At 42.4% G+C, this 10,068-nt stretch overlaps 1 non-coding gene across 1 annotated transcript; it reads left to right on the top strand.

Annotated features, from left to right (window-relative positions):
* Nucleotides 1-9,732: 9,732 nt before the first annotated feature.
* Trnaw-cca (transfer RNA tryptophan (anticodon CCA)) lies at nucleotides 9,733-9,807 on the top strand. The gene has a single exon. It is a non-coding gene; the product is annotated as a tRNA-Trp (tRNA).
* Nucleotides 9,808-10,068: the final 261 nt, after the last annotated feature.

Below are 10,068 nucleotides of genomic sequence, written 5' to 3'. Positions count from 1 at the left end.
TATGTAATAAAAAATGGGGGTTCCTACTTAAAAAAAACGCAGTTGATATCCGTTTGACCTATGGCAGCGCCATCTAGCGGGCCAACCATAGCATCATCTGGTTTCCCCCTTCAAGGTAGACAAGTTTCATTCTTTGTAGTTTTTTCGTTTCCCGCGTATTTCGTGAGATATTTGGCCCGGTCACGGTCAATGGATCACCCTGTATACTGCAAAGAATTGAGAACGTTGGGTAAAAATGGAAATAAAAGAAACATAGATGTAGGTGTACTATCGTTTCCAAAAACTTCGTTTCGATATCTCTAGTCGTTGATCCTTTCAAGAAATAAAGGAAGCGTTGCGTCTTTTGCGTATCAGCCTCCGTACAGAATAAACTAAGAAACTTTTCTACAAGAGGTTTTTTTACTCTAAACGACAGCCTTTGCTTGCGGAGGGGTGGGGCTGTGTGAGACCTTCACTGTGCAGTATTTTGCATAGGCGGGATTTGGACGAAACTGCCCTACAGCTAGGCCGTGTGCAAGCCGGTGTTTCCGCTGGTTGGAAGTTGGGCGACGGAGACGCCGGCGCGGAGGCAGCCAGATGATGCGATAGCCGTTTGGCGAGATGGGCCCGACGCCAAGTCGAGCGTGGTCGAGTGCCTGGCGTCGCACTTTTACTGTGCCGCGCCGCCCCCGCTGCGCTGGCGACGCGGCGATCGCTATCCGCCCCGCCGCACAGTACCGAACACAAATTGCTTGATTTATGCCCCTCATAAATACCAGGTAGATGTTATTTGATCCAACTCTTGTCGTCCGCGTATTTATGGCGCCAGCGTAAAGTCGAAGAATTTCTCCCCGAAAAAAAAAAAAGTTTACGCCCAACTCCAGGCGGCAGAGTCGCTGCTCGGGACCTTTTGGCATTGCTGTTGTCATCAGGATAGTGAATAAACTCTGAGTACGATTTCCTGTAGAATAATTTAACAGTTCCCAGAGTTTGTAGGGCGCACTTGGCGGGCGGCTTTATGTGACATGAGGAATTTTTGACGGTTCCGAAGTTACAGACTCGTGATCGATCTATCATCCCATGTTTCTCGAACACGCGAAACATTTTATTACAGTCTTAAACGTACGGGCGTACTAAAAATGGAAACAAAACTCAATCCTCTTCTTTAGAGTTCACAACTTTTTGTTTGAAAACGAGTGAGATTTCTCTCGGAAGGTAAGTGGGGGAATAGTTTGCACTAATGCAAAAATTTTGATTTTGACACATTAATAATAAGTAACCAAAAAGTAGCTATACAGGGTGTTACAAAATTCTAGGACTTTGAGAGTGAGTACATAATATTTCGAATGCGAACCAATGTCTGGAAACGTACAGTTTGCTTTCTATAACGGTATCAGTTCAGATATGTAAAGCGTCCACGTCTGCTGAGGGAAAGGTGGCTAGGCCGAGGTTATCCAATCGCGTGCCCGCCGCGATCGCTGGGTGTATCTCCTATGGACTACTTCTTGTGTGGTCGCATGCAGAGTTTAATTTACGAGACTCCTGGATAGACAGAGGAAGATCTAATGGTACGAGTTCTGGCCGCTGCACTAGAAACTGAACAGACACTGCGTGGGATGGAGAGCGTGTACCAGAACATGCTTCGTAGATACAATGTCTGTAACAACATTGGTGTTCGCCACATCGAGCCGCTGTTGTAATACATGAGTATTTTTCTGTACGTAAAGTATTCTAGGTTCCGTTTTGTTTTGGAGCAATGTGAATACGTAAAGTTGAACTGTTATTGTTATTGGTGTGGTCTTCAGTCCTCAAACTAGTGTGATGCAGCTCTCCATGTTACTCTATCCTGTGCAAGCTTCTTCATCTCCCAGTACCTACTGCAACCTTATTCATCTCTTGGTCTCCCCCCACGATTTTTACCCTCCACGCTGCCCTCCAATACTAAATTGGTGATCCCTTGATGGCTCAGAACATTTCCTACCAACCGATCCCTTTTTCTAGTCAATTTGTGCCACAAGCTCCTCCTCTCCCCAATTCTATTCAATACCTCCTCATTAGTTATGTGATCTACCCATCTAATCTTCAGCATTCTTCTGTAGCACCACATTTCGAAAGCTTCTATTCTCTTCCTGACTAAACTATTTGTCGTCCACGTTTCACTTCCATACATGGCTACGCTCCATACAAAAACTTTCAGAAGCGCCTTCCTGACACTTAAATCTATACTCGATGTTAACAAAGTTCTCTTCTTCAGTAACGCTTTCCTTGCCATAGCCAGTCTGCATTTTATATCCTCTCTACTTCGACCATCATCAGTTATTTTGCTCCCCAAATATCAAAACTCCAATCTAATTCCCTCAGCATCACCGGACTTAATTCGACTGCATTCCATTATCCTCGTTTCGCTTTTGTTGATGTTCATCTTACACCCTCCTCCCAAGACACTGTCCATTCCGTTCAACTGCTCTTCCAAGTCCTTTGCTGTCTCTGACAAAATTACAATGTCATCAGCGAACCTCAAAGTTTTTATTTCTTCTCCATGGATGTTAATTCCTACTCCGAATTTTTCTTTTGTTTCCTTTACTGCTTGCTCAATGTACAGATTGAATAACACCGGGGATAGGCTACAACCCTGTCTCACTCCCTTCCTAACCACTGCTTCCCTTTCATACCCCTCGACTCTTATAACTGCCATCTGGTTTCTGTACAAATTGTAAATAGCCTTTCGCTCCCTGTATTTTACCCCTGCCACCTTAAGAATTTGAAAGAGAGTATTCCAGTCAACATTGTCAAAAGCTTTCTCTAAGTCTACAAATGCTAGAAACGTAGGTTTGCCTTTCCTTAATCTAGCTTCTAAGATAAGTCGTAAAGTCAGTATTGCCTCACGTGTTCCAACATTTCCACAGAATCCAAACTGATCTTCCCCGAGGTCGGCTTCTACCAGTTTTCCCAATCGTCTGCAAAGAATTCGTGTTAGTATCTTGGTTTAACTGTTAATACAGACAAATGTGCTTAAATGGTATCTGGATGTTGCGTTATGTTTCCTTTCGAATAGTTACATAATAATTGTACTTCGTCACTCCTAATTACATTTATCAAGCAGAAGCGAATGACTTGACCATATGAACCGGAACCGTCGTAGAATGGAAAACGGTACGTTTCCGGACATGGGTTCCCATTGAAAGTGTTGCGTACTCGCCGCGCTCTACGAGTCCTAGGAGTTTGTAACGGAAATTTTCTAACACCATCTACATACGATTGGTGTGGTTTCTCTACTTTTACTGCTTTACATCAACTTAAATGCAAAAAGAAAAGAAAATCAGTACGATGAAGTTCAACTGCAGATATCACAAAGATGCGATTGCGCAGAATTGGCGTCCTCCCCCCTAGTGACGTAATTATCCGCTATGGGTGGGAAATTGTACGCTTCAGAATGGATGTTTGTATTGAATACACCAGTGGAAATAGACGTTTTAAATAATAACATGAAATGCGTAATCATTTTAATTTTCAGGTTAGAACAGTTTTTAGAGTTTGTATTTGTTATGTAAGCATTCATCGCAAACTTGTTTGGGGAGTTTTCTCCATTACATGAACCATGATTAGAAGCAGAGCAGCGAACTCACCTGTACCACAATTATTTTTCTTTACCTACTCTCCCACAAATACAGCGTAACTGATTAGGTTTTTTACTACGTACGGTAGTGACTTCAGTCCACCAGTAATCTTAATCGCTGCTGTCGACATCGTCACAAACGCTGGGAACATCCGATACATCCGATTACTCTGGTGTTCCTTGATTCATTCTAGTTTTCTTTCTCTTCTTCTTCTTCTTCTTCTTTTCTAGTTGCTCACTAAAGCACAGCTTAAACACTTTTCTTCAGCCTAGTATGTTGTTACTTTTGATTCCTTTTTTTCTCCTTCATATCAGTTTCTTATAGCTTCTTTCTCACGGGGATCACATGTACTGTCTCTCAGTGCAGCATACCCTAGTCTGACATTACGTACTAACGCAGTCACATTCTCTATGTCAAAATGTTATACTTATAAAGCATATCCACGCAGTGATACAAATAATTACATTTTTAACAACATGTTGATATAAATCAGAGTAACAAGTGCAAGCTTACCTTCTTATTTTTGCTGAAAATACCATGAAACTGTTCAGTTTCATTCGCCTGACACTCACGCATTCTACAGCTCAAATGGCTCCTCCCTTCTTTTTTTTCTGTTTGTTACTTGAATTACAAGAGGTTAGTCGTCGTCTTCATAGCTAGCGTCAGTTATTAAACATGTACGATTAGGTCCACCTGCTGCGCACATTTACCCAACTCTCCATAATAGGTACTCTATCTGCCGTCAAATTCATAGCGTTCTGCAAATCGAGATGAAGAACCGAGTGAGTTAGCGCAATGATTAAGGATTTTTCGTCTCTTTCATCAGAACCACAGTTCAAATCCCCTTCTGGTCACCTCGGTTTACGCTTTCGGTGATTTCCTTAAATCGCTTGAGGTAGATGCAGACATGGTTACTCTGTGAAGAACATAGCCGATTTCTTACTCCGTCGCCGGCCGAAGTGGCCGTGTGGTTAAAGGCGCTGCAGTCTGGAACCGCAAGACCGCTACGGTCGCAGGTTCGAATCCTGCCTCGGGCATGGATGTTTGTGATGTCCTTAGGTTAGTTAGGTTTAACTAGTTCTAAGTTCTAGGGGACTAATGACCTCAGCAGTTGAGTCTCATAGTGCTCAGAGCCATTTGAACCATTTTTTTTTGTTAAGTCCCATAGTGCTCGGAGCCATTTGAACCTTACTCCGTCATTATACAATCCGATAAAGACAGGAACGGAGATAAGTGTTTAACCATACGCTACAACGTCATGAGTAGCTGAGTATTTGCTGGATTACGTGGAAAGAAGAAAAAACGAATTAGCTCTGTCCTTTTTAGTGAATTGTCGTGGCATTTACCTTAGACGACTAAGGGAAATCATGGTAGACCTAAATTTGGATGGAAAGACGGGGATCTAAACCACCATTCCCTCGACTGCGAGTCCAGGCTTGACCTATCCGAGATGTGCTCCGTCGCTAATGACTGTTGCTTCCGTTATTTAAACATGCTTGTAAAGTTTAATGTACAAAACAAGAATTATGCATAAATAGGTTGTTCGTGATATACCGAGGAACATTCATCCATAAAAATGTCTTCAAAGTTCACCGATCAACATCAACAAAGTATATTATGAAAACAGCCCAGTTTGGTTTATTTCTAACAAATACTGCTTGAGATTGGCTGGGGTTTATCAACGTAAGACACAATGCCTGCCAATATTTCAGTCCGCACGGTACCTGGTGTCTAGCTGTATCGTGTCATTCGATTAAGTTTTGCTTGATAGCTAACGTCTGTGGTGCTTTCCGAGTACTGTATCTACGATACAGGCTGACACTATGACAGGAAAGGTTATACGTGTTGCGGTGCATAATGACTATAGATATGAGTCACATCTGTCTTGTCGGACCTGGCCGACTGAACAGAAACCACTCATATCTATAAATGTACATCTAAATCTACGTGATCACTCCGCTATTCACAATTAAGTGCCTGTCAGAGAGTTCAATGAACTACCTTCGCCGGCCGGAGTTGCCGAGCGGTTCTAGGCGCTTCAGTCTGGAGCCGCGCGACCGCTACGGTCGCAGCTTCGAATCCTGCCTCGGGCATGGATGTGTGTGATGTCCTTAGGTTAGTTAGGTTTGAGTAGTTCTAAGTTCTAGGGGACTGATGACCTCAGATGTTAAGTCCCATAGTGCTCAGAGCCATTTGAACCATTTTTTAACTACCTTCAAGCTGTTTCTCTACCGTTCCACTCTCGAACGGCGCGCGGGAACAACGAGCACTTAAATTTTTCTGTACTAGCCCTGATTTCTATTATTTTTTCGTGATGATCATTTCTTCCTATGTAGGTGGGTGCCAACAGAATTTTTTCGCAATCGGAGGAGAAAACTGGTAATTGAAATTTCACAAGAAGATTCCGTCGCAACGAAAAACGCCTTTGTTTTAATGATTGCCGCTCCAATACACGTATCGCGTCTGTGGAACTATCTTCCCTATTTCTCGATAATACAAAACGGGCTGCCCTTATTTGTACTTTCTCGATGTCATCCGTCAGTTCCATCTGATGCAGATCCCTTCCCCGCACAGCAATACTCCAGAATAGGGTGGAGAGGCGTGGTGTAAGCAGTTTCCGTAGTAGATCTGTTGCACTTTCTAAGTGTTCTGCCGATGAATTGCAGTTTCTGGTTTGCTCTACTCACAACATTATGTGTGACTGTTGGCGGAATCGAAATTTAGCGGATTTCTTTTAGTACTTATGTGAATAACTTCACACCTTTCTTTATTCAGGGTCAATTGCCACTTTTCGCACCATACAGATAGCTTATCTTAATCATTTTGCAATTCGTTTTGGTCACCTCATGACATTACAAGACGGTAATTCGTATCATCTGCAAATAATCTAAGAGGGCTACTCAGATTGCCTATAACACTTCCTTGGGAACGCCGCATATTACTTCAGTTTTACTCGATGGCTTTCCGTCTATTACTACGAACTGTAACCCTTTTGTCAGGAATTCACGAATCCAGTTACAGAAGTGAGGCGATATTCCATAGGCACACAGTGTGGTTAGAGGACTCTTGTGAGGAACGGTGTCGAAAGCCTTCTGAAAATCTAAAAATGTGCAGTCAGTTTGACGTCCCCTGTCGATAGCACTATTCGCTTCATGAGTATAAAGAGCTAGTTGTGCTCCGCAAGAACGATATTTTCTGAATCCGTGCTGACTATGTGTCAGTAAATCGTTTCCTGCGAGGTACTTAATAATGTTCGAATATAGTGTATGTTCCAAAACGCTACTGCAAATCGACATGAGTGATATGAGCCTATAATTCAGCGGATTACTCCTATTTTCCGTTTTGGGTATGGGCAAGACGGCTGTTAGATGAAAAAGTTTCAGTGCGGATGCACAACCAACATCCATACTCCTATGAGAAAGAGCAACCTGCAGGTAGGAGGCTAATCGATGGCGGTGTGTCAGTTGATCTCATAGCGTAGATAATAGCGCACGAGACTGCTCAGCATTTGACATGGGTACGAAACTTACTACAGCCACATGTCCAATTTTTGTATCGCGCTCTTGTTCGGTTGTAGAAAATCAATCTAAGAACACGTTTAGCGATAGTTTCTCTGGAAGTCCTCTTGAATTTGCGCGTGAAGCACCTTGATTGGCTAACATCAGTGGTAATTAACCTGGAAACGGGGCAACGTGTCTAATTTCTTTTCTTAACCATTATTTCTCAGCACGACCTACCCTGATACTCTTCACAAGCTTTTCATACTGTTTCTGACCACCCCTTGTAATATAAGGCACCACACCAATATTTCGAAGTCTAAAGAAAATAATATATATATGGAATATACGCATATTTCTGAAGGCTAGTAGCATACTGTTGACTTTGACGTACCTGCGAGGGTAATGTGGACAGGGTGTAGCCACTTTCCCGTTAGGTTTATCAGTATAAAAATGATGTGCTATTTTGTTCTGTCTGCCAACTGGAATGCCAATCTCCATATGTCACTCGCTGTAAATAATGAAAATAGCTTTTCCATTTAAAAAATTTAATTAAGGATTTCACGTTCATAAAGAGTCTTATCATTTTCATCTGTTCATAAATCTCTCATTCTTAAAATCACTTCTCTTGTTATTGCCAATCTGAATTTTATATCCTCTCTACATTGGCCATCGTCATTGCTGCCCAAATAGCAACAGTCATCTACTTCTCTTAGTATCTTATGTTCTAATTTAACCGTCTTACCTGACTTAATTTGACTATGTTGCATTACTGTTGTTTCGCTTTCGTTCATATTCATCTTGTAACCTCTTTACAAGACGCTATCCATTCCATTAATCTGTTTTCCGAGTGGTTTGCCTCCTCCGATCGAATTACAGCATCGGTATACCTCAAGTATTATATTTCTTTTCCCTGACCTTGAATTCCTTTTCCAAATTTATTTTTGCTCAAGGTTCAGGCTCAGTAGAGTAGAGGATAGGCTGTTGCCTTGTCTCATGCTCTTCTCAGTTACTGCTTCCCTTTTCACGTTCTTCATCTGCTATAACAGCAGTCTGGTTTCTGTACAAATGTTTGACAACTTTTGTCTTGCTGTATTTCATCTCAACTTCCTTTAGAATTGCAGGGTGTGTAATGCAGCGAGCATCAGAAGTTTTTCCTAACGATTTACGAGTAAATTCCATGTGTTCCCACATTACGAAATCCAAACTGTTGTTCCTCGAGAAGGATTTGTGCTAATTTTTTTCATTCTTCTATAAACTGTTCTTGTCAGTATTTTCCAACCAAGACTTATTAAACCGGCAGTTCGGTAATATGCACACATGCCACCACCTACCTACTTTTAAATATGAATTATCACATTCTTCTTGAAGACTGACGCTATTTCGCCTGTCTCATATGTTTTCCACACGAGGTGGAATAGTTTTGCCTTAGCTGGCACTGCCAAAGACCTCATTAGCTTACAGCGAATGGCACTTAGTCTAGGCCCTTGTTTCGCTTTATGTCTTTCAGTACGCTGATAACTTTTCTCATTTTATCGCATTTCCCATCTCTTCTGCATATAATTGCTCTTCTCTTTCAGCAATACTGTGTTAAAGTATATTTTCGTAGTATAGATCGTCTGTGTCAACGTTCGCTGCTTGTTTCTGGTTTGCCATTTAAGCACTTGTTATTCATACAGGTGGTTATCTTTTTTACAAAGGTTTATTTAATTTTGGTGTTTGCAGCATATATCTTTCCCCTAGTTATGCAGAATTCTACAGCCTTGCATTTCTCGTCCAGCCATTCTTGATTTGCCACACATTTCTATTCACGGGACAACCACAATTGTTATTCATTGTCAGTGATAAAGTAAAATTGTAAAAGTTATGTATTTTTAAAAGGGAAAGCACTACCCGGATTCAAGACATACATCCCGTCTTCAGGTGCATCTGCGAAATTTTCAAATGACTAATATTGCCTATCCATATGGTTAAGATAAACAAATCTAAGCAGAAACAACAGAAAGTCTTAGAAAAAAGCCCATATACATAAATTAAAATGTGAGTCCACAAATAATGCATAACTGAGATTCAAATAGGTAGGTTGCCGCCGGCCGCGGTGGTCTAGCGGTTCAGGCGCTCAGTCCGGAACCGCGCGACTGCTACGGTCGCAGGTTCGAATCCTGCCTCGGCCAAGGATGTGTGTGATGTCCTTAGGTTAGTTAGGTTTAAGTAGTTCTAAGTTCTAGGGGACTGATGACCACAGATGTTAAGTCCCATAGTGCTCACAGCCATTTGAACCATTTTTTTGTAGGTTGCCACTTGTTCATTTCCATTTTTAGACGTTTATATTCCTATTCACCACCTTCATGTGCCACATTCTTACGGTTTCTGAATTCGTAAATTAAATTTCGTATCTCATGTGTTATCCAAGTATATGTATTAGGCGTGCCGGACCGAGACTCGAACTCGGGACCTTTGCCTTTCATGGGCAAGTGCTCTACCAACTGAGCTACCCAAGCACGACTCACGCCCCGTCCTCACACCTTTACTTCTGCCAGTACCTCGTCTCCTACCTTCCAAACTTTACAGAAGCTCTCCTCGAAGGTAGGAGGCGAGGTACTGGCAGAAGTAAGGCTGTGAGGACGGGGCGTGAGTCGTGCTTGGGTAGCTCAGTTGGTAGAGCACTTGCCCGCCAAAGGCAAAGGTCCCGAGTTCGAGTCTCGGTCCGGCACACAGTTTTAATCTACCAGGAAGTTTCATATCAGCGCACACTCCACTGCAGAGTGAAAACATTATTCCAGAAACATCCCCCAGGCTGTGGCTAAGCCATGTCTCCGCAATATCCTTTCTTTCAGGAGTGCTAGTTCTCCAAGGTTTGCAGGAGAGCTTCTGTTAAGCTTGGAAGGTACGAGACGAGGTACTGGCAGAAGTAAAGGTGTGAGGACGGGGCGTGAGTCGTCCTTGGGTAGCTCAGTTGGTAGAGCACTTGCCCG

Source organism: Schistocerca serialis, chromosome 4 (genome assembly GCF_023864345.2).
Source record: "Schistocerca serialis cubense isolate TAMUIC-IGC-003099 chromosome 4, iqSchSeri2.2, whole genome shotgun sequence".
Lineage (NCBI taxonomy): Eukaryota > Metazoa > Arthropoda > Insecta > Orthoptera > Acrididae > Schistocerca > Schistocerca serialis.
This window is presented reverse-complemented; position numbering and strand designations above follow the sequence as displayed.